Source organism: Saccopteryx leptura, chromosome 6 (assembly GCF_036850995.1).
Source record: "Saccopteryx leptura isolate mSacLep1 chromosome 6, mSacLep1_pri_phased_curated, whole genome shotgun sequence".
Lineage (NCBI taxonomy): Eukaryota > Metazoa > Chordata > Mammalia > Chiroptera > Emballonuridae > Saccopteryx > Saccopteryx leptura.
Genome location: NC_089508.1, coordinates 193,481,167 through 193,506,151, shown reverse-complemented (window position 1 = coordinate 193,506,151; position 24,985 = coordinate 193,481,167). Strand labels below are relative to the sequence as shown.

The window sequence follows — 24,985 nt, the reverse complement described above, 5'->3', positions numbered from 1 at the left end:
TTTCCAGTGGTCCCCGTGAGGGGGTCACGGGGAGGACGGCGGTCAGGCTGGGCCGCTGGCGGGGCTTGGTCAGGTCTGGCGTGATGAAGGACTATGCTGGGCTCCCACGTGTCTTTCCCGGCGGGTCCCTGGATGTTCAGAGAGGTTTATGAAAACAAAAACACCTATTCACCAATGACCTGAGCCTACTATTCCATTTTTAAATAAACACATGGTATTTTTGCAGTTTTCACATAACACTGAAATTTTTCACAAATGCAATTACTGAGTAAATCGAGGGAAAATTGTTCTTTGTTTTGCTGGAAACCTGAGCAAAAGCCATCCACCGTCCCAGCACTGCCCTGGCGGTGTCTGAGCTGTGGGTCCGGCTCACTGAGGTCCATCTTCACTCGTGGTCGTGGCCGTGGCGTGCAGACACGTCACCGTGGGGCGTTGACATGCATCGTAAAGAGACGCAGAGCCCAATGTTTGTAACGAGCAGAGGAACATGACTTGTAAAGGGAGCACACTTTAACAACTTTCTAAAAACCATTAAGATAAAAAACCCTTGCCTGACCAGGCAGTGGCGCAGTGGATAGAGTGTCAGACTGGGATGCAGAAAGACCCAGGTTCGTGACCCTGAGGTCACCAGCTTGGGCGCGGGCTCATCTGGCTTAAGCAAAAAGCTCACCAGCTTGGACCCAAGGTTGCTGGCTCGAGCAAGGGGATACTCGGTCTGCTGAAGGCCCACAGTCAAGGCACATATGAGAAAGCAATCAATGAATAACTAAGGTGTCGCCACGAAAAACTGATGATTGATGCTTCTCATTTCTCTCCGTTCCGTCTGTCTGTCCCTAGCTCTCCCTCTCTTTGACTCTCTCTCTCTGTCCCTGTAAAAAAAAAAAAACCCTTTAATAATCATTTTAATGTCATTTATTGTTCTCTTTTCTATTCCTGTGACGTGATCATGTGACCTGTGTTAAAGAATTGCCTATCTGAAGGACTGATTTGAGGAGCTGCCTGCTGATGGTCAGTCTTGCTCCGATGCCGGGCCCAGGAGTCCACACCGTGTTCTGGGGCGTGAGACTGGCTCTGTCGCTCGGCGGGTGACAGGGATTTGGGGTGCGAGCTGTGTTTCCCGGGACCCTGTGTCAGTGTCCTGGCCCGTGTGAGCATGGCGTGGTGCTTTGACAATGCATTTAGAATTCAGCCTCATTATTTCTGAGAAAGCCACGTATTTGGTTCTTTGTTGAACGGCGGGGAGCTTGCGTGGGCCTTTATTCAGTGAATATTTCCTCATTCCGTCCGCCACAAATAAGCCTCGTCTGTTCGTTAGCCCCGCCTTCGTATTTTTAATGGCCGAATAGTTAAAAAAAAATTTTTTTTATTGAGATGCAACTTAACCTGTAGTAAAGCAGACAAATCCTAAGTGCGCGACTCAGTGAATTTTTACGACACTTCATGAGGAACATTTTCAAACGTAGAGCCGTCAAGCGCACACCCGCGCGCCCGCGCCCTGGGTTCTGCGGTGAACGTTCCGCTGTATTTTCCGCGTCCGCCCTCCCCACCCCCCACCCCCCCCCCACCCCGCCCCCACCACGCCCGCCCCCGTCTGTCTTGTTCTTTGATTGACTTCAAAGTTAAGTTGCAGGTACCCGTACGCTTGACTCCCAAACTCTTCCCCGTGCATGTGATTAACTAGTTCAATGTTTGTTTTACTCTTTCAAGGTAAAATGTGCATATAATGAAATGCATAAAAGGTAAATGTACCATTTGATTCGATTTTTACAACGCATCCATCTGTGCGCAGCTGGCCCCATTGCCATGGAAACTCACTGTCACCCTGAACAACTAACTCCCTCAGGCCTTTTCCCAGTCAGGCCAGACCTGGACCCAACCTGACCTGACCCGGAGGAAACCGCCCTGTTCCGGATGTTTTCATCATGGATCAGCTTGGCCCTGGGGACCCGCGGGGTGCCCTTGAAACTCTTGAGGGTGCCCTTGAAACTCTCGAAGGGGGGATCAGGAGGTCAGCGCCGTTTTAATCATATCAGTGAGATGTTACTGGTGCCCTTTCCTGCTTGTTCCTTTTTGCGTGTCCAGCGCGAGGCTTCGCTGCTACATTGACTCCCGGCGTTGCATTGATATTGTAGCCGCCAGCTTCCATGTTTCCCCGAGGGTGCGCGGAGGAAAGGAGAAACACTTTGACATGTGGTTCAAGACGGCATTCTCAGTCCTGCTGGACACCAGACCCCCTCTTCTTTACAACCTGTGTTTCATCACGCCCCCTCCCCTCTCCTGCAATAAAATAACCAGCCTGCACATCTGATTTCCAAAAAAAATAAAATAAAATAAAAAATCAAGATAATACCCTCGCTTTGATAGAAAAGAGAAATAAAAGTAATTCCTAATGAATATTCATTTGAATATGTAAATTGAATGCAGAAGTAGATTATCAGAATCCAGCTGTCTTCTCTTAAACCAGACATGAAAGACATTTTCAAAAATGTAAAACAGCGTCATTTTTTTTAAACCATTTTTTTGGGGGAGGTGGAGAGGATGTTGGAAAATATAGTTATTTTCATAAAATATTTTATGTATGTTAATATTTAAAGTTTGCTATTTCTTTTTAATGGATGAATGAATATTTTAAGTGTATCATTTTAAAGTCTAATATGATAATAGGAATAGTGAGAGCCAACAGAGATCAAACTTTTGGGGGTTCTCAGCAGCTGAAACTTAAGACCGTGAGGGTCCTGAGGCCAGAACTCGGAGAACCTCAGGTGTAGCCCCCAGTGGAACTCAGGTGTGGGTCAAATCGGTCACACAGACCGCATGTCCGCCGTCTGGTCTAAGGTTTATTTCACTCCGTTATACTATTTTGAGGTTTATCCACCTTGTCTGGTGTGTCCATAGGTTGTTAAATTTTTTTTTAAGTTTTATTAATTTTAATGGGGTGACATCAATAAATCAGGGTACATATATTCAAAAAAAAACAAGTCTAGGTTATCTTGTCATTCAATTCTGTTGCATACCCATCACCCAAAGTCAGATTGTCCTCCATCACCTTCTATCTAGTTTTCTTTGTGCCCCTCCCCTTCCCCCTCCCCCTCTCCCTCCTTCCCACCGCCCCCCCCCCCCCCCCCCCCCCCCCCCCCCCCGCCCACCCCGTAACCACCACACTCTTGTCCATGTCTCTTAGTCTCGTTTTTATGTCCCACCAATGTATGGAATCCTGCTGTTCTTGTTTTTTTCTGATTTACTTATTTCACTCCGTATAATATCAAGATCCCACCATTTTGTTGTAAGTGATCCGATGTCATCATTTCTTATGGCTGAATAGTATATACCATGGTGTATATGTGCCACATCTTCTTTATCCAGTCTTCAATTTTTTTTTTTTACAGTGATTAAAGCCTTTAAGCAAACTCTTGGCCAATACAGCAAGTATCCATAAAAGAGTAGTGTCCTTAACATGTTCACCAAGTCCAAGTTGGCCCCAACGCCATGCCAAATCCCTGAAAAATGCAACCCAACCCCAGTTCAGTCTGTTAGGAGCTATCACAAGGAGCAGGAATCCAGGAAAAGTCCACCTCCAGGAAAAGTGCATGGCACTGGAATTGTTGTCACAGTTCTATACTTTGCAGCTCACGTCCAAGTCCCAATGACCGCTGCTTCTAGCTGGTGATGATTCAGGTAGACTGGAAAAGCCATCTGCAGCGTGTGTGGAGATGGAGCTTCTGTTCTCCTCTGCCAGTCTTGGTGTGGCTTCTTCAGTGTTCCTTGGTTGAAGAGTCCTCTTAGTTTAGTTCAAAGTTGGTTTTTCCCAGATGATAGTTCTTAAAATTATTTTGTAATCCACTTTGGTTCTGGGAGGTGGATGTTGGTACGTCCGCCTACTCCAGCGCCATCTTGTCTTCTCTCGCGTTTCTCTGTTAATTTTTTGATGAACCGCATTCCATGGTATGAATGTACCACGGTCGATGGCTTCCTAAGGAGGCGCACCAGCCAGGTCGGACCACCACCGCCCTCCGTAGGTCCCCGTCACCCTAACAACCCGCACGCCTCGTGCAGTCGGAACATAACGGCCGCGCTTTCTGACGTCTGGCTTCTCACACACAGCGTCACCCCCGGGAGGCTGCCGGGCTCCACCCACGTGTGACGGCCACCGGTTCTCACGGTCACCGTCGAGCACTCGTTCGGTGAGGGTGTCTTTCTACCCCTCCACTCTTCCGTTTTCCAGAACTTTCTTACGTGACATCTTGAAATGCCTGGTCAGGATAAATCATTTTCTTTTATTCTGCTTCATAGCACTGGTAAGGTATAAAACGGATGTTTTGAAATCCTATGTCAAGGCTGGTTATTTTATCTGTGAAGTTCATTTCAGAAGAGTTAAAATGGGCATGATTAAATTTTTTTTTTTTTTTTTTTTTTTTTTTGTAAATGATGGTGGGGAGGGGCATGGGTTCAACAAAATTGAGAATACTTCTTGGGTCCTGGTCTGAAGTATTTTCTCTCTAGGTCATCACCCTTCCCTGAAATGCAGAACCCGGTAGCACTTACATTGCAATGCAAAGAATTAATCATTTGCTTCAGAAGAACATGTTTTTTAATAAGTGTATCATTTATTTTTAAAAATGGCATTTTTCCAAGATATGACATTTCTGGCCACTTGGCTAAGATTTGCAGTGATGAAAAGAAATGTCATGTTGGAGGATTGGCACCTTAAATTGTGTGCAGAATTCTAATATCCGTGTACAAAGGGCAACATTCCCGTGGCACGTGACTGTATTTATCTCCTTGGGATCTGATTAGCCTTGGTGAATGTAACATAAGCAAACTAGTTATCCATTTCTTTTTTTTTTTCTCTTCAGTCTGAACTATTTTTTAAAATTCATGCCTCAGGAAGTTCTTTTATTCCAAACCAATGATTCCAAGCCGCCGTGGATTACAAAGTGTGTATCTTATTTCTCACCCTCTACCGTCTGTCGTCTGCGACGTCAGACGACACCGATTTTTATCCCGACTCGACCGGACAAGTCCCTTCCCTGTCGGCCTCAGTGTTCTTACCTATCGAATGGGAGCAGAGATGATGGTGTGTTGTTGCCTCACAAAACAGAACAGGGGAACAGACTCTGGCATGGACCAGAAGGAAACAGACACCAGGACAAGACAGGAGTGACAGTGTTCCTCCTTCCCGACGTCACTGTCCCAGCAGGACGCCTTCTCCAGGACAGCCGAGAGGACTGTTGAACGCCTCCTTTGCACCATTTTAACTTACTCGCCCCCCCTGTCCCCCTCTGTAATTGTCACAGCTCCCCAAGGCAGGTGCTCTTCTGTCACCCTTGGTCACACCCTCAGAAACCGGGAGCGCGTGGCTGTGCCCAAGGTCACGCACAGCAAGTTAAGAGGCAAGAGCCCGGGTGTGAGCCCAGGCCCCTTGACTGCCTCTCGGAGGGTCACTAACATCCCATTTATTCTTCGGGTTGTTAAACAACCCGCTTTTTAATTGCACTGACCGCTCTCTCTAGAGCAGCTGTGAATGTAGAGTGGACAGCCAGGCTCCGTCCCGTCTGCCTCCCGGGTTTCAGGAGAGGAACTTGCTCTGAGGAGACGGAGCAGCAGCAGCGCTCCCACCCCCCACCCCCCACGGGGCAGTGGCCCGGGCTCCAGGGGGGGAGGGACCCTCGTACTGCACAGAGACACCAGGCTTAGCACGCTGAGGAAATGGCTCTTTGCCGTCCTGAGCCTCACACCGTAAGGAACCTAAGTAGAAATCAGTAACGTCAAAGACGGTGTTTCATGAATTCGGCCAGCGCCCAGGCCTCCGTCCTCAGTCCTCCGTCCCCTGTCCTTGGTCCTCGGTCCTCCATGCTGGCTGGTCCAGTCGTCCTTTTCTGGGCTGCGTCCCATAACTGATCCTGCAGGCAGAGGCCTGCGTTCGCCACGTCGGCAGTGGCCTCTTTAAAAGTAGCAGTGCAGCCCTGGCCGGTTGGCTCAGTGGTAGAGCGTCTGCCTGGTGTGCAGAAGTCCCGGGTTCGATTCCCGGCCAGGGCACACAGGAGAAGCGCCCATCTGCTTCTCCACCCCTCCCCCTCTCCTTCTTCTCTGTCTCTCTCTTCCCCTCCCGCAGCCGAGGCTCCATTGGAGCAAAGATGGCCCGGGCGCTGGGGATGGCTCCTTGGCCTCTGCCCCAGGCGCTAGAGTGGCTCTGGTCGCAACAGAGCGATGCCCCAGAGGGGCAGAGCATCGCCCCCTGGTGGGCAGAGCGTTGCCCCTGGTGGGCATGCTGGGTGGATCCCGGTCGGGCACATGCAGGAGTCTGTCTGTCTCTCCCCGTTTCCAGCTTCGGAAAAAAATACAAAAAAAAGAAAAAAAAAAAGTGGCAGTGCCACCGTGCGTCCGGGTGCATTACGGGCCCGGGCTCCCCGCGCAGACTCAAGGGGTCACGCTTGGCATTGGCGCAGAGCTGCAGGTCGCAGGACACAGCCCTGGGTGCGCTGAGACACGGAGCAGGAATCGTCACCCTGGCGGGCGGCGTTCTCTGAAGCCTCCGCGCCATCCCTCGGGGGCTGGTCCTCCCTCTCTTCCCTTCCAGCTCATGGACTGTCCTGGTTGGCCCTGCCCACCCGGTCCCCAGACCTGCTGGGGCAACGCGGCACGGTGTGAATGAAGCCCTTCCCCGGGGGGCCCCCGAGTTCCTCCTGATGGGTTTGCCGGGTCGCAGCCACAGCCGGGACGTGGCTGAGGGACGTGGGGAAACTGGGGACCGTGGGGCCCTGCCTCTGGTCTGTTTCCACGACATTTTGAACAGTAGAGACTTTCCAACGAGCCTTTTCTCATTTGGAAATGGTGACAGACTCGCATGCACTGGTCAAAAACTGACAGAGAGCTGGTAGGCCCGTTGCTGCTTTCTCACGGTGGGGAGACCCTGCAAAGCTGCACAGTGCGGTCACAGCCAGGACATGGTCATCGGTAAAAACCCACCCCTCTCGTTCAGATTTCCCCGGTTTTACTGGTGCGTCCAGCACACACACACATGTGCACGCGTGCGTTTAGAGGTTGGCAATTTCATCCCGTGTGTGGGTTCGTGGCTCCCCCACCACCGTCAAGGAACAGAACGCCTCCATCCCCACGAGGGGCCCCCGGCTGCCCCTCCATCGCTGCTCTCGCCAGCTGCCTGCCGCCTACCCCCTGCCCCCGATCCAGCTCCCAGCCCCTGGCACCCACCGGACTGCCCTCCGTCTCGTAGGCATGGACCGGCACGGAGCGCGCCCTGTCGACGCTGGGTCTGAGGTCAGACCTGGGCGATGTTCCCTTGAGGTCCGTCCGCATGGCGCGTGGCGACGGCCCGTTCGGTTTTATTTCCGAGGAGCGTTCCACGGTGTATTCGCTCGCCCGCCCACTGAAGGACAGCAGCGGCGACAGAGCTGCTGTGAACACGTCCGGGCAGGACTGGTGTGAACAGACGCTTTCCTTTCTCAGAGACAGATATTCCGGGGTGTAATCGCCGCCTTGTGAGGGGGCTTGTATGTGTCGTCTCCGAAGAAACGGCCTTCCAGAGGGCCCGTCCCCGGGTACCCCAGCCAGCCAGCCAGCCAGCCAGCCAGCCGCATCTGAGCATCTGTCTCCGCGTCCTTACCAGCATCTGGGGGTGTCTCTGTTTTTCTGTTTTAGACACTCTGACAGGTGTGCAGTACTGCCTCGTGTGTTGGGGGGGTTTTTTTTTGGTTGTTGTTTGTTTGTATTTTTCTGAAGTTGGAAACGGGGAGGCAGTCAGACAGACTCCCGCATGTACCCAACCGGGATCCACCCAGCATGCCCACCAGGGGGCAATGCTCTGCCTATCTGGGGCCGTTACTCTGTTGCAACCAGAGCCATTCTAGCACCTGGGGCAGAGGCCAAGGAGCCATCCTCAGCGCCCGGGCCAACTTTGCTCCAATGGATCCTCGGCTGCGGTAGGGGAAGAGAGAGACAGAGAGGAAGGAGAGGAGGAGGGGTGGAGAAGCAGATGGGCGCTTCTCCTGTGTGCCCTGGCCGGGAATGGAACCCGGGACTCCTGCACGCCAGGCCGACGCTCTACCACTGAGCCAGCTGGTTAGGGCTGCCTCACATGTTTTTAATTTGCATTTCCCTAATGGGCAGTGATATTGAATATCTCTACACACACTTCTGCGCCCTCTGCACGCTCCCTTCACATATCTCCTGATATCATTTGCTCGCGTCCGAATGGACTTTGCCTTTGCTGAGTGGGAGAGCTCGTCGCATGCTCCAGACGCTAGTTCTCCGCCGGGTGTGTGGGGTGTGTGTGTTCCCGGCCGGTCCCTGTCCTGTGTTCTGCGGAGCAGAGGTTTGAGATTTGGATGAGGTCTCATTTATTAATGTTTCCGCTCGTGGATCTTGCTGTTGGGAGTCAAGTCTAAGAACTTGTCCCCAAAGCCTAGCTAGGTCCCAAAGAATATTTTCCTATTTCTTTTTTTTTTTTTCCTCTAACACGTTTGTGGTTTCACATTTCGCATTGAAGTCCATTATCCATTTGAATTAACTTTGTGCCAATGTGAGGGTTAGACCAAGGTTAATTTTCCTTTTCCCCTGTGCGTGTCCAATTGTTTAAAACACTATAATTCTCCTAGTCAATTACATCTGTGCCTTTGTCAAAGATCAATGGTTCGCATTTCTGTATTTCTGGGTTCTTTTCTCTCTTCCATCGATCTGTGCGTTCGTTCCTCCGCCAAATCCATCCCTTTCCGCGGCGGCCTGGGAAGTCTTCACACTGGGCAGAGCGATTTCTCTCGCTTTAATGTTCTTTTTTAAAATTGTTGTAGCTATTCTCGTGCCTTTGCCTTTCCATATAAATTTTAAAGTAATCTTGTCTATATCTTAAAAAAAAAAAAAAAAAAAAAAAAAAAGAGAATCTTGCTGGGCTTTTGCTAGGACTGCAGACTAACCCTCACCCTGTTTGGACGGAACCCAGAACCAGTGCTCCTTCCTGCTAAGTGGCGTCTCAGTCCGTGAACACCGTGTTACTCGCCATCTGGGTAGGTTTCCTTTGATTTTTTTTCTTTCTTTCTTTTCCTTTTTCTGAAGTTGGAAACAGGGAGGCAATCAGACAGATTCCCGCATGCACCCGACCGGGATCCACCCGGCATGCCCACCAGGGGGCGATGCTCTGCCCATCTGGGGCGTCGCTCCGTTGCAACCAGAGCCACTCTAGCGCCTGAGGCAGAGGCCACAGAGCCATCCCCAGTGCCCGGGCCAACTTTGCTCCAGTGGATCCTCGGCTGCGGGAGGGGAAGAGAGAGACAGAGAGGAAGGAGGGGGTGAGGGGTGGAGAAGCAGATGGGCACCTCTCCTGTGCTCAGTGGTAGAGCATCGAACCCGGGACTTCTGCACACCAGGCCCACGCTCTACCACTGAGCCAACCTGCCAGGGCCGATTTTTTTTTTCATCAACATTTTGTCAGGGTCTCCTCCAGGGTCTCTACAGGGTTAAGTTTATAGTAAGTACTTCATTTTGTTTAGAGCGAGTGTAAATGGTATCGTGTCTTTACTTCTCACTCCCGTGTGTGTGTGTTGTTAGTGTCTGGAAATAGAATTGATATATTTTTTGGCGGTGGGTGGGATGGGGGGGGGGGGGTGGGGGCCATGTCTGTGTGTTTATCTTGCATTCTTTGACCTGGCTCAACTCATTCATTAGTTCCCAGGGGTTTTTCTCGATAGATTCCCTGGGGGGATTTTTCTGTGGAGACCATACTGTTATCTGCAGCTCAGGATGATTTCCCTTCTTCCTTTCCTTCCTGTCCTACCCTTGCTGCTGCTCAGGACTCCCAGCGCTCTGTCGAGTAAGAGGGAGACAGGAGCCACCCCCGCGTCATTCTCAAGGGTAACACTTGAGAGTAAAGGACCCATCGCCGTAAGTGCGAGGACCCGGCGGGGAGGGAAGGCCCTTCTTCTGGCTGCTGCATCCATGGGGCCTGGACTGAGGACCTCCCGCGTGTGCCGGCGAGCTCACCTTCTGTTGTTGATGGGGCCCCTGCTCTGGGCAGGGCGGGCTGAGCCTGCCTCAAGGGCCCCTTGCTGCTGCATTGGGGCCCCCACTCAGGGCGGGGGGGGCTGAGCCTGCCTCGAGGGCCCCCTGCCGCTGCATTGGGGCATGGACGCTCCACACCAGGGTTCCTTTCCCCTTTCTTCTCTTGGTCGGGGGCGGTCATCAACGCCCCGTGCTGTCCCCCCTCCAGTCCTGGGGTCCGTGTCCAGGGTGCCTTCCCGTTCACAGGAAGTATTTCTTACTGCTCATGAGCCACCGGGGGGCTCAGCTGGGTGCTTCCTCTGGGCCTGGATGGGCTGGTGCACCTGTCTGGTCAGCTGCAGGTCAGGTGGCTGCTCTGCTGGTCCAGACCGGGCTCTCTCCCACCTGGGGACCGCCTGGCTGTGGGCTCGCTCATGCACCTGTCTGGTCAGCTGCAGGTCAGGTGGCGGCTCTGCTGGTCCAGACCGGGTTCTCTCCCACCTGGGGACCGCCTGGCTGTGGGCTTGCTCATGCACCTGTCTGGTCAGCTGCAGGTCAGGTGGTGGCTCTGTTGGTCCAGACCGGGCTCTCTCCCACCTGGGGACCGCCTGGCTGTGGGCTCGCTCATGCACCTGTCTGGTCAGCTGCAGGTCAGGTGGTGGCTCTGCTGGTTCAGACCGGGCTCTCTCCCACCTGGGGACCACCTGAATGGGCTGGTGCACCTGTCTGGTCAGCTGCAGGTCAGGTGGTGGCTCTGTTGGTCCAGACTGGGCTCTCTCCCACCTGGGGACCGCCTGGCTGTGGGCTCGCTCATGCACCTGTCTGGTCAGCTGCAGGTCAGGTGGCGGCTCTGCTGGTCCAGACTGGGCTCTCTCCCACCGGGGAACCGCCTGGATGGGCTGGTGCACCTGTCGGGTCAGCTGCAGGTCAGGTGGCGGCTCTACTGGTCCAGACCGGGCTCTCTCCCACCGGGGGACCGCCTGGCTGTGGGCTCGCTCATGCACCTGTCTGGTCAGCTGCAGGTCAGGTGGCGGCTCTGTTGGTCCAGACCGGGCTCTCTCCCACCTGGGGACCGCCTGGCTGTGGGCTGGTGCACCTGTCTGGTCAGCTGCAGGTCAGGTGGCGGCTCTGCTGGTCCAGACCGGGCTCTCTCCCACCGGGGGACCGCCTGGATGGGCTGGTGTACCTGTCTGGTCAGCTGCAGGTCAGGTGGCAGCTCTGCTGGTCCAGACTGGGCTCTCTCCCACCTGGGGACCGCCTGGCTGTGGGCTCGCTCATGCACCTGTCTGGTCAGCTGCAGGTCAGGTGGCGGCTCTGCTGGTCCAGACTGGGCTCTCTCCCACCGGGGGACCGCCGGGCTGCGGGCTGACCCAGGATGGCTCGGGTTGCACGGCCGTGCTCGTCTCTGGGTGGTCTCTGACCCTCCCACCGGCCAGCAGGGCTCGTCCGTCCGTGTGTCAGATCCGCTGTTCCGGGAGCGCGGAAGCCCCCAGGCCGCCTGGGCCTCGGGCCTGGGCTCGGAACCAGGGTACCCCATCCCTTCAGCCAAAGCAAGTCCACGGGATCAGCCCAGATCCAAAGGGTAGGGAGACAGGGTCGATCTCCTGACGGAAGGCGCTTCTAAGTCACCGCGGAGAGCGTGACGACAGGGAGGCCATTCTTGTCACCCGCACGGATGATCAGGTTTGTCTCTGGAGTTCTGCGTCCCTCTAACCTGTCCGGGGCTTCCTGGAGAGACTGCCGCCCACGGCGTGTCTGTTCGCCTCGCGGGATGGATCTGGTTTTTGAACAAATCCAGGTTCAGCCGTCCACCATGGAAAGCCGTGTGCTTCCTCTTCTGGGAAATTTGTATCACGGCCAGGTTATTTCTTGGTATTTTTCAGCACTTTCCAAGTTTTCTAAGAAAAGTCTGTGTTGTTTTTATAATCTAATATATATATAAAATTTGGAGATATTTTTATTGGATTTGTGATCTTCCTCGGAAGTCTACTTTTCGTCTAGTAGTCTTTCTTTTTTTTTAAACAGGATTTTACAGCTGCATTCTTTTTTTTTTTTTAATTTTATTTATTCATTTTTAGAGAGGAGAGAGAGAGAGGGAGAGAGAGAGAAACAAAGAGAGAGAAGGGGGAGGAGCTGGAAGCATCAACTCCCATATGTGCCTTGACCAGGCAAGGCCAGGGTTTCAAACCGGCGACCTCAGCATTTCCAGGTCAACACTTTATCCACTGCACCACCATAGGTCAGGCTAGTAGTCTTTCAAAATGAACTTCTGGCATTCGGCCTGGCATTCGTATTGGAATAGCTCTGCTCCCCAGAGTCCGACAAACCACCCACGGCGAGAGGACTTCCCAGTGAGACGGTGAAATGATCAAGGCCATGCTGTTTTTCTCAGAGGGAAAGCCGTTCGCCTCTGTGGTGAGTCCTCTCTGCTGGGTCCACGGTCAAGGGCCCCCGTGAGGACAGGGCAGGGCAGTGGGCTCAGCCCGTCGGGAGCCCTGTCCCTGGAGAGAAAGCCACCTTCACGATGTGTCCTCTCTGCTGGGTCCACGGTCAAGGGCCCCTGTGAGGACAGGGCAGGGCAGGGCCAGATGCCGGCGGGCAGTGGGCTCAGCCCGTCGGGAGCCCTGTCCCTGGAGAGAAAGCCGCCTTCACCAATGTGTCCTCTCTGTTGTGTTGAAGTTACCTGGGTCGATGGTCCACACAGGCTGAGTGACAGTAAGGACAGGTCAGCTTCGTTCTGGACACCTGTTTGCACGGGCTCCTGGTTGCCTCTCTTTGCTGTGTCTTCCCTCTGAGGCCTGTCTGGTTTCTGTTGAACTGTGTGCAGGGGCCACACCGTGGGTCAGAAGGGGTCGAAGGTCGGCAGTTACAGACAGTGCGGCCAGCCGAGGGCTCGCCCCCCACCCCCGCAGGGGGCCTGCGGCTGTGCTCCGACCCCTCCCGCCTCCCCCGAGCAGGAGCCCGCCTCGTTCTTCCACGGACCGGCCTTTCCTGCTCCTGACACTCACACATCCGTCCCGGTGGTTCAGGCTGAGCTTTTCAAGGTCATTTTCAGCCTTCCGTGACGTTTTAATTTTTGATATTCTCCTGTTGAATTCCTGTGCGCAGCTGCTGTTGTTGTTGCCTCTTGAACTGAAATCATTATTAGACGGACGCCTCTGTCCCTCCCTCTCCCGCCGCTTAATCGCCGGTGGCCAGTAGTTGCGCCGATTCGCTAGGCGACTTCCCTTTGCTTCCTCGCCAGGTGGCATCCATGTCCCACCCGGTGTCACCTGCAGCCCTTCCCACTGCCGCACCAGAGCGAATGCCAGGCCCTCGGGCCGTGACCGCGCCGTGTGAGCTCAGTAAACGTTGGCTGGGCGACCCCACGAGGGAGGGGGCGAGGGAGAGGGGTCTGCCTCGGAGGGGCTCTCTGTGCTCGGGAGCTGAGCGTGCAGACGGGCGCAGTCCTGTGGGCACAGCGCGGGGTCCGCTGTGCTCGGTGCCCGGTGACTTGGTGGTTCATGCACCCTGTTCCCACATTCCTGCTTCCCCATTACACCCCGCAGAGGTCTTCCGCCCGTCGGACGGATGATTGGATCGTTCGAGGCTTCTGTGACGGTCACCTGAACAGATTGTGCCAGTCTCTCCCTCTCCTTTGACATCTCGAGCTCCGTGTTGTAATGAACCCGGGGTCGGGTCCATTGTTGTCGCCTTTTTTGGCTGCGGCTCCACTCGCCTGCCTCCCAGGAGATGATGTGTGGCTGCCCGGGCACCACCGCGGCCGGCGTGACCCCTGTGTAAGCGGCGCGGGATGTGCTGACTCCGCCCTGTGAGTGGCCCGAGCAACAGCCCCGGAGAGAGTGAAAAGGACGGTTTGACTAACGTTTGTTTTTGTGGAAGAATTACGGCAGCGAGCTCCATCGTGCGCCAGTAAGCTGGCGTCCTGGACCGCGGATGGATCTGGAAAGAACGTATCACAGAAATGGACTTCGGTTTTGTTCCCAAGACCCGCGTCTGTCGTGCGGTATAGTCTCGCATAACCCGCCGTACAGTGGGACTCGCGACATCTCCATGGTAACAGGCAGAGAACTGCATCTGTGTGTGTGCACGTGTGTGTGCACGTGCGCATGTGCGTGCATGTATGTATGTGCGTATTATGCATGCGTGTGTACATGTGCGCGCATGTGCGTGTACGTGCGTGTACGCGTGCATGTGAATGTGTGTGCGTGTGTGTGCGTGTGCGCATGTGCGTGCATGTATGAGCGTGTGTGTGCACATGTGCGTGTGCGCACGCATGTGCATGTGCACGTGTCTGTGTGTGTGCGCACATGTGTATGTGTGCGTGTGCATGCACAAGTGTGTGCGTGTATATGTGCGTGCACACGTGTGTATGTGAGTGCACGTGTGTGTGCCTGCACAAGCCCAGTCTGGCAGGAGACCCGCATCCGTTCCCCACATGCCTGCTCCTTCCTTTGCGTCTCCGCGCCTTCCCACCACCCCACAGCCCTGCTCCCTGCTTGCTGGTCAGGAGGACAGGTTTCTCTGTCCTCTGTGTTCACAGCTCACCCTCCAGGGTCCACTCTCTGCCCCTGGGCACTCGCATAGGACGGGATGAAGGGGTCACCGTGGGGCTGCAGACTCTGTTATCGCCAGAACACTTGAGACATAAAACGAACGTCTCAGCCGCAGACCCGACCGAAACACAAGTTTGGTCTCCCAGTGACTTCTGTCCCACCCTGGACTTTGAAACGGCGGCTGTGCGCTGGTTCCCCCCAGGAGTGTGTGCTGCCCGGTAGATACTCCTGAGCCTTTTCTCAGACAGGCTGACGTTGGAACACAGCTTTCTGGCCGTCAAGAGTGTTCACGCCGACAGTCCAACCGGTCCTGACCTCGTGAGGCAGCCGGGGCAGGTAACGGGCGGGGAACCGCCTCCGTTGTGCGTCAGCATGCCCACGCCGCCCCGGAGCTCACCTCCTGGGACTCGCTGCCACCGCCGACCTGTGGCGTCCGAGGCCTCACTGCCACCCACGCCGCCGTGCCTCCTGGTGGCGTGTCTGGCCTGCGCCGGAGGCCAGCGTGGGCGTGTGGAGAGCTGCAATGACCCTTGTGCCGTCTGACGAGGTGCATGTATTTATTAGTTTGCAATCGTTATCTTAGGACGGTGGTTCTCAAACTTTTTGAAGTTGGGGTACATTTAAAATCCCACAAATAACTGTAGACACAGCATATACAAATTTCTGAGAAATGTGTTATAATAACTAAGTCAAATATTAAAGAAAAAGATAAAGTCCAAGCGTGCTTTTATGGTAATTAAATGAAATAAATACGACAAAATTACATTTATTCTGACATTAAAAAACACTTTTGTTACATTTTTTGTTATGCTTTTTTTTAGAATTCGTAAAAAAGGGGTTAAAATAAAAAAACGACAAAAAAGTTATCTTTTCATATATATATATAGATACATTCTTAGTAAGATTTAGTAAATTCGGCAGGTCCTGGCGCGAACGTGTTAAGTTTTTTCATTCTTGTGTTTATGAGAAATGTGAGCCTGATGTGTCCTAGCGATTTCTTCAATGTTTGGGCATATATTTGAAAGGTAAACTCTCATTTCCTTGTCAATACATTGAAGAATTCCTCTCTTCTTACTCTTCATTGTGTTGAATGCAGAAAACCCCCACCATACATATCATCTTAACTTGACGCCAAACAAAGGATAGAAGAAACTTGCCTCCAGTCTTTCCAGGGAACATGGGGGGTAGTGTAAACAATCCAGCACCACAGCTTAACAGCCTTTTGCAACCTAATCAGGCAAGTGAGGTGGGGGGTTGGGCAGACTGTCAGCTTACAGCCAATTCCCCACACCTCTGTCCCCCCAAAAATCTAAACTCCAAAAACCCTGTTGGTTTTTTGGTCCCCAACAGGCACATATTTCTCTGGAATACCATAGGGCGCACCTGGAAATCTTCTAGGGTGCACCGGTGTGCCCTGGCACACACTTTGAGAACCACTGCCTTAAGCTTAGGCACTTGGCGGAAGGCTGTTGTTAGTCAGGCACTGCTAACAGCACGTGGCAATTATGAGAGCAGGTGGGGTGGCCCCCCACCCCGATTCTAAACAGTAGAAGCACCCCCTGCCTGGCCAGGAAGAGTCGGCGGGGATGGGAGATGTTGTTATGCGGGAGCTGGCATCTCCTCACAGGGTGTTATTTTATATGAGTAGCGTGGGCCCGTTCTTCATGACTCTCTCGTCTTCCTTCTGGGAAAAGGCCGTGTTTATAAACCTGTGTTCAAATACATCAAACCGAAGCCTTGTGTCTCCCAGGCTGCCGTGACCGCCATCTTGCTGACCACCTGCGGCAGACGTGATGAAAGCCTTCCTCCTACCTTTAAGCAAATTGTGGTTTTCCCCATTAAAGACAGAAGGGTCATCTGAAGCCAGGATTTTCTGCACTTAACCGTGGTTTGTGTTTTAATTAGCCTGTTCGTCAAGAAAATATGTCAGCGTGAGAAAGCAAAGGTAATACATTTTAGAACAAGTCCTTGTGGCTTAGATTTTAAAAATACTTCTTTTTGTCCAGTGTGGTGTTTTTTTTTTTTGGGGGGGGGCTTCGAACAAAAAGCCTCTCCTTGAGAGACTCCATTTCCCACTGCACGGTTCCTCAACTGGCTGGGTTAGAGTTCGCGTTCTCTATCTTTTTATAGCTGACAAAGACCGTCAGACTGTTTGTGTTTCATCTAACAGATATTCCTGCACAGCTGAGCAGACGGCAGGCCAGCCTCTGTATTTACGCCGTGACAACGTGGGCATCTATTTCGTCTTTCATTATACTATAGTCAAGTGTTATATACCACATATGTTTCTGGTAGGCTGGAAGTCTGTGGAGCCCCAACATGAGTCGACCATGATCCAAAAAGTATTCAAAAATAGACTTAATCTTTCACAGAACAGCAGACCGAGTGGAAGGCTGACTTGAAACATAAGCGTCGACAAAAGAGATGAGCGTATAATTATTTAATGTAAACTGAACCAGGCTGCAGGGCCCCGTGGGCCCGATTATTTTAAAGTGCTTCAGTGATTTACACATTCAGACCGCCTCTCCGGTAGAAACGCCCTTCAGGTGGGAGGCGGGCTCGCCGGGCAGCCGTCAAGCACCGAAATCGCGCCGGACCAAAGGAACCTGTTAGTTGTGTGAGTGGAGCGTCCTTGACACGTGAAGGGGTTCAGGGATCCCACTGTGGCGGCAGCTAAGCTTTGATTGTGTGACACGTTAATTGAATGCCTCAGAGGAAAAATATGTCAGCGAAGACGGAATTAAGTCGTGGACATTCCCTCTTTTTACCATTTGGCAAAGAATTCTGGCGAGTTTCTCTCCTAATTATGTTATTTAAAATCAATGGCTATAAATAATAAACACCCTCTTTAAGACTAGCAACACCGTCTGTACCCTCTGGCCCCAGAAATCCTGAGGAGGGGTGGGTGTAGAGTGTGCAAGGTGGCCGAGGGGTCTCTTCTCAGCTTCGGAGCGCCGCTCCGCAGGGGCCCTGGCGTCATTTAAAAACGGACTGCAGCCCTGGCCGGTTGGCTCAGTGGTAGAGCGTCGGCCTGGCGTGCAGAAGTCCCGGGTTCGATTCCCAGCCAGGGCACACAGGAGAGGCGCCCATCTGCTTCTCCACCCCTACCCCTCTCCTTCCTCTGTCTCTCTCTTCCCCTCCCACAGCCAAGGCTCCACCAGAGCAAAGACGGCCCAGGCGTTGGGGATGGCTCCTTGGCCTCTGCCCCAGGCGCTAGAGTGGCTCTGGTCGCGGCAGAGCGACGCCCTGGAGGGGCAGAGCATCGCCCCCTGGTGGGCGTGCCGGGTGGATCCCGGTCGGGCACATGCGGGAGTCTGTCTGACTGTCTCTCCCCGTTTCCGGCTTCAGAAAAATACAGAAAAATAAAAAATAAAATAAAATAAATAAATTAATTAATTAATTAATAAAAACGGACTGCAGCCAGTCCCCCTGCGCAGGTCCTCTGGGACCCCGGGCAGATCTGTCTCCTGCATCGCAGCTCCCAGAACCGTGAATGACACTAAAGACCAACAGGGGACACCGAGCGGTCCTTGGGTCTGTCCGGGAACTCACGCTCGTTTTAGTGTGGCGAACGTGCGTGTCCTGACGTCCCCAGCTAGCCAAATCCACCCTGGCGGTTCCCACGTCCACGAATGAAAAAAAAAAATAGTAACAGTTTTCCTATTGGGATGCTGACGGTCGTCATGTCGCGTCTGTTTACCTTGAACAACGATAAAAAAGATCTCCTGACTCTGAGTGAGAATCTGGGGGAGAGGAGGTGTAATTGTATAATTAAGAAGCTGAGGTTAATCTGCTTAGAAAAACCCTGAACACAACGAGAAAATGTACGCCAACATTAGAGATGAAATAATGATTTTAGGAACAGACTCTCGGCGTCTGTGCTTTGTAAAAGGGAAACAATACATTGGGGGAAATTGTCCGGTGATGACAACGAGCATCGCACCTGATAAAAGGCAGCCACCAGGTTGTCCCCACCCCTCTGAGCTCTGAAGTCGGAAGGGCGTAAGGAGCGAGGGGACCGTCTCTTCAACGTCTCCCAAAGCGTCACAAGTGCCGATGTCGCTGGTGACAGCTGGTGCGTCTTCCGTTCGTCACCGCACTGCGTGCTAACCTCTCTTCCCCGCGCAGAATTGCAAGGTACACGTGTTTCTTGAGAAAGCTTGGTATTTGTTTCAGACAAACACGCCTCTAGCAAACTGCTTACTTTCGTTAGGTCCTGGATCTCACCATCCTGATCTGTCAGATAACTCCGGCGTGGTCACGTAGGTGACGCACAGTTACCCCTTTCGGAGCGGGACGAGCTGGCGGCCACATTGTTCTCCATCAGGACGCCTCGTTCTGTTTGGTTTTTCTTTCTTTTGAGTTCTGTTGGTTTCTCTCTCTCTCTCTCTCTCTCTCTCTCTCTCTCTCCTTTCCTGCCCACTTCTAGCAAACAGCCCTTCTGTGCTGGACAGAAGCGTGTCCAGGCTGGACGTAAGCACAGTTCTCTTCATAGCGGTCATCTGGATGCTTAACCTGTGGCCCCTGCTGTCCCCTGGCCGCAGGGTCCGGCAGGGCTCTCCGATGAGGGTGGACCCTAGAGCAGAGGAGGAGCAGTGAGGCCGACCGAAACACGCCCCCTCGTCGTAGCCTTTCTCTTCTTCCCCACCTGAGTCATTCCAGAGAGTTGGGGGTTCCGTACTTGAATTCTGGCCTACGGACGGCCGTGCGTGTGGACCGCCAAAGGAGAGAGGGTCTAGTGCAGCGGTTCTCAACCTGTGGGTCACGACCCCGGCGGGGTCGCCTAAAGCCATCGGAAAGTACATAACGCATATCAGGTATTTACATTCCGAATCGTAACTGTAGCAAAATTACAGTTTATGAAGTAGCCACCAAAATCATTTTTTGGTTTGGGGTCACCGCAACATGGGGAACTGTATTGCGGGGTCACGGCATTAGGAAGGTTGAGAACCACTGGTCTAGTGGATGCCCCTAGAAACCTTTCCATAGAAAGAACACAGACGGACGTGCCGAGGACCTCGTCGATGGCTCCCGGTCAATCATTAGGTCCGCCGTGTCCCAGCGATGAACCCAAGTCCGGTTCCCAATCGCTGGCTGACAACAATGAACTTTTTACACAACACGTACTTTTTTTTTTCTGGGCTTTGTCTCCCTGATGCGTAGGAAAGCGTGTGCTGGGCCCAGAGGTACATGACGAGGTCAGCCTAACTGTTCCTGGTCACTTTTCCGGTGCCGTTCCTCTGTCACACCGTCCTTTCGACTAGACCTGGGCAGCGCAGCCCTCCAGCTCGCCGGTGCCCAGCAAGTCCAGGGCGGCTCACGTCCACTCCATCCTCCACCCGCCCCAAGCACACCAGCTCACAGGCAAGTGCCATGACCGGACCGGGACGCCGGACACATCGTCTTGTTTTGATAATAACCAAGGTAGCAGGAGGGACAGGCTGTCCACACGGTTCTCTCCTCCCTGGCTACGCCGCACGGATGGACGCCGTGTCCTCCCTCGCGCCCCGGGAAGGTGGTTGACGGGAACGTCGCTTTCGTTTCTAGGTTGCGAGGAAGAAATGTGACTTCTCTGGACGGTGTGTATTCATGATCGTTCAAGTTCTTTCATCCCGGGAAAGACTTGGTATTGAAATCGTTTCTTCCAGATCCCAGGAGGACAACATCGCTGTCGTAGAGTGTAGCTTTAATCCTTTTTCCTTCTCTGCCGACTTAATTTTAATTTTCTGGCCTTGTTTAAATGCTAATTATAATTGACAAAACTCTTCTTTTTTTTTCCCCCTAACTCTAATGCATCTAAGTTCTGATTAACTCAGGGAAGTACAAAGAAATGACTTACTTCACGTGCAGAAGGGGAGGGGACAGAGCATCACCAGGCAGCAGACACGGCCGCCCTGCAGAAGGACCCATGTCCTTCCTGGCCTCTCCCTGGTGCGAACAGCATCTTTGTACTGGGGGGGATGAACCTGTCTGAGCCGGAGGAATAAAGACTTGTGCAAACCAGTTGAAAACGTTAGTTTTTCTAAGGCGTTGGTGAGAAATCTCTTCTAGCTCCCTCATTTACCACCCTAGCCGTTCCCAAAGTGCCCTCTGTAATAGTAAGACGCCTTCTCTGGCTTCTGGTGTCTTCTCTTTTTTTTTTTTTTTTTTTTTTTTTTTACGCTGGCCTGATCCACAATTGTCCTTGATTTTTTAGATGATATTGGCCAGTTTGCCAAACACTTAACGCTGAGGTCCGCCCTCACGGCCCCTCTGAAGGTGACCCCCATGGCAGACATGGGACAGACTTGCTGTCCCTCATCCGTTGAGCAGCTCTGTGAGACGCCATGTAAAAGCATCTGTGACCCCCAGAGGCCACTCTGTCTGTGCCACGGGCTGGGACAGCACAGGGACGGCTTTCAGGCGTCTGCAGAGACGGACAGAGCGTGAGCTAGACACCCACAGGGCCATCGGGAGACAGCAGGCCGGACTCAGGACTGACGGAGCCTGGGAACGTCTCTCAGATAAGCCTGGGAATCGGCCCACCCTGGGAAGGGGGTCCCCGGGACGGGCGGGCAGGAGGCCCAGGACCACACTTGCCCTGCCAGGAGGGGCAGCAGAGACCCGTGGGACCACGGGCCCCAGGACAGAGCGCCTCTGGTGCCACCACGTACGGCAACACGGTCGGGAAGTCAAGGGCTTGGTCCCCGGGACCTCTTGTGATTTCTGCCCGCACGCCAGACCACCCCGTGTGTGTGCGTGTGCGTGTGCTGTCGGGAGAAACAGCAGACACACGGCTCCTACCTCTCCCTCCCCCCCACCCGCACAGTGCGTCTGTACACACGTGAGACCCCGCAGGGAGTCCGCGGTCGCCGTCCGCCAGGCAGACGGTCAGCACAGGGAGGGGGTGGAGCGAGCCACTCCGCGGTGTCGGCCACGGTCTGTGCTGGAGCGGCAGTGAGCTCCGGGGGCGAACCGGTTCTGCTGTCCCGTCTCCATCAGAGCCCTGGGTGCTGGGTAATTCGTACGGTCTGCCAGACAGCGCACCCCAAGGACCCTCAGAAAGCCTCCTTCCCGAGGACCTGGCCTCTCCCAGGGTGAGATGAGGACGTGGAACTCAAGCCCTGATTCTTGAGGCTGCGTGGGTCTCCTGGTCGGTCCTAGGAGTACGGCCTGGGATCCGGCTGGGGTCAGAGGTGGGGACAGACTGTTAGGGCCCCCCCCCCTGCTCTCTGCCCGTGGGTCAGCACGGACCGGCTGGAGCGGCAGGCTGACTGGCTCTTTCCTGAGGAGGCAGAGCTTGAGCGCACGCTAGAGGTGACAGCACTGCTTTTTAGGGATAAATCTTGAAAAATCGACATTGACCGGCCCCCGGGACAGTCTAGCGACTGGGGAAATTGATTCCACTTCTAGCTGCTTTTACTACTTTACGTACATGCAAATAAGTGTTGCTAAGTAAGCCTTTCCAAAAGTAATTATTTTACTCAACAGTTGGGTTGGGTTATTTTAGGAATTCTGGGGCAGTGGCACCGCCCGGCCCAGAGGCCGGCGATTGAAAACCACTGGTCTCAGCCTGGGAACACTGCAGCAGAAACCGCTGTGCCTCCCCCACACCAGTCCTGGGGTAGCCGTGAGGAAAGGCTTAGCGCCCGTGTCTTGTTCTGCGACCCCTCCAGACCCGTTGCTCGTGGGCCCAGAGTCGCACCGTGATCCAGCCCTGCCAGCGAATGGGATCAGGCTGCTAGTGTGAGTCCTCTGGTCTCCATTCCAAGACCCAGTCTGAGGATGACTGGGATGATCCCATCGCTCCCCAGGTGGGGAGGGAGGTCGGGGAATGTCGGGGCTCACACCACGTGCCCCCCGCAGCCGCAGGAAGCCTCCCGTCCCCCCCCCAATCACTACTCGAAGGGGAATCCATTTGGAAATCAGCTTCATTAAGGGTGATGGGTTCAGGGTGTCCCCCCAGGGATGGAAGTCGGTTCTGGATCCTTTGGCAGATATGGAAGGCGCACACCCGACATTGCTTTGCAGCTTGCGTGGGCCCTAACCTGAGCCTTAGACTGCTGGCCCCGGACCACCCCGGACTCCCACTCCCACGCCCCTGCGAGCCAGATCCTGAGCCGCTGCTGCCAGTGACCGTCCCGAGGGAGTCCTGTCCCGTGTCCCCACAGAGCGCCTGGCGCCTGCGCCGTCCATCCCTTCCTCCTCGCTCGCCTCTTCCCTCGCTTCTCCACTTATCTCTAGTGAGCACGGAAGAATGAAGCTCTCGTTTTCCTTACTGGGATGTATGTTCTTGAAGATACACCCTGGGTCTCATATCGCTTTAACCCGCCCCCTGCCAAGCAGGCCCAGCAAAGAGCTGACCCTGTTAGTTGATGAATCAATGACTTTAGAAACCAGGATTTTTATGTTCTTACTTTCTTTTCCACTACCTGACTGAATGCCCCTCACAAGAATCTTGACTGTCTTTTATTCTGTTTCTCTCTCATCTATTTATCTAGTCATCTGTCCATCCATTTATCATCTGTCAGTTCATTTATCCATTCAGTCATCTATCCATCCATCTAACCTTCTACCCATCTATCCATCTATCCATTCATCATCCATCCATTTACTCATCCCTTTATCTAGTTATTCATCCAGCCAGCCACCCACCCACCTACCCACTCACTTATCCATCCATCTACCCACTCATCCATGCATCCATCCGTCTACCCCTTCATCTATTCATCCATCCCTCCATCTATGCATCCATCTATCCATCTCATTCCATCCATCCCATTCCATCTATTCATCCACCCACCCATCCATCCATCCATCCATCCATCCATCCATCTATCCATCCACCCATCCCTCCATCTATGCATCCATCCATCCATCTCATTCCATCCATCCCATTCCATCTATTCATCCACCATCCACCCACCCACCATCCATCCATCCATCCATCCATCCATCTATCCATCCACCCATCCCTCCATCTATGCATCCATCCATCCATCTCATTCCATCCATCCCATTCCATCTATTCATCCACCAACCCACCCACCCACCATCCATCCATCCATCCATCCATCCATCCACCCATCCCTCCATTTATGCATCCATCCATCCATCTCATTCCATCCATCCCATTCCATCTATTCATCCACCAACCCACCCACCCATCCATCCATCCACCCATCCATCTATCCATCCATCCATCCATCCATCCATCCATCTATCCACCCATCCCTCCATCTATGCATCCATCCATCCATCTCATTCCATCCATCCCATTCCATCTATTCATCCACCAACCCACCCACCCATCCATCCATCCATCCATCCATCCATCCATCCACCCATCCATCCATCCATCTACTTACCCATTCATCCATCCATCCATCAGTATACCCATTCATCCATACATCCACCCACCCATCCATCCATCCATCTACTCATCCATCCACCCACCCATCCATCCATTCATCCATCTACTCAACCATTCATCCATCCATCCACCCATCCATCCATCCGTCTACCCACCCATCCACCCATCCATCCATCCATCCACCCACCCCCCCACCCCTCATCATATTTGGTTCTTCATACCTCTTACCCTGAGGTTTACTTACCTTCAGGGCCACTGGGTCCTGCTGAGATTGGGGTTCACTGACCCTCCCTCCCTCAGCATCATGTCGTCCTAGCTTTTAGCATACAAGGCTTAGTGAATGTGTCTGGTTATAGTTTCTAAACAATGAAATGTTCACATTGAAATAATTCAAGCCTTTTGCATATGGGAAGGAAAAACATTCATTTCACAATAACACATAGAGCTGTGTGGGAGATAATGGGAAAAAACAGGTCAAATGATTCCAGACTTCTCCTAATGGGACGCTGGTCAAATTAGCACCATTAGGAAGAGTGATGTACGGCTATGGAAAATATCTACCTAAATATCTCTTAAAATTATGGAACCCTGTAAAGGTGACAGGTTCAATATTTGGTCTGTTTCTGTAAAAGACAAAGAGCACATTTCTGGATTTAAAAGCAGGCCTCCACTGTTTGAGATCATGATTCATTTTCTTAGCTTTAAATTGTGTCATCTTCTTGTATTTCTCTGAAAAGACAGGGCCATTATAAATCGACTCATCAGCTGCATGTAAGATGCACTTTTTCTAACAGAAAAAAAAAAGCTGCTTGGGAAGATCTTCACGCTCTGCCCAGAAAGGCCAGCCCCATGGCCGCCGTGACTAATGCTGGATATTTCTGCGCACAGAGAGGGTCGCGTTCGGCTCGTGAGAGGCGTGGTGGTGCCTTCCAGGGGTCTTCAAACTTTTTATAAAAACCGCCCACTTTTGCAGTGCTGGTCGACCTGGTCCCTACCGCCCACTAGTGGGCGTTCCAGCTTTCATGGTGGGCCAATCGCAGCGCTGTTTGGTTGCACACGGTAGGGACCAGGTTGACCAGCACTGCAAAAG

General features: G+C 53.2%; 1 protein-coding gene and 1 non-coding gene across 2 annotated transcripts in view; both read left to right on the top strand.

Moving 5' to 3' along the window:
• The window catches only part of SDK1 (sidekick cell adhesion molecule 1), a 787,316-nt gene that overhangs the window by 433,650 nt on the left and 328,681 nt on the right, over positions 1-24,985 (top strand). The gene's annotated exons all lie outside the window — the stretch shown is intronic.
• TRNAT-GGU (transfer RNA threonine (anticodon GGU)) lies at positions 5,961-6,036 on the top strand. Its single transcript has one exon. It is a non-coding gene; the product is annotated as a tRNA-Thr (tRNA).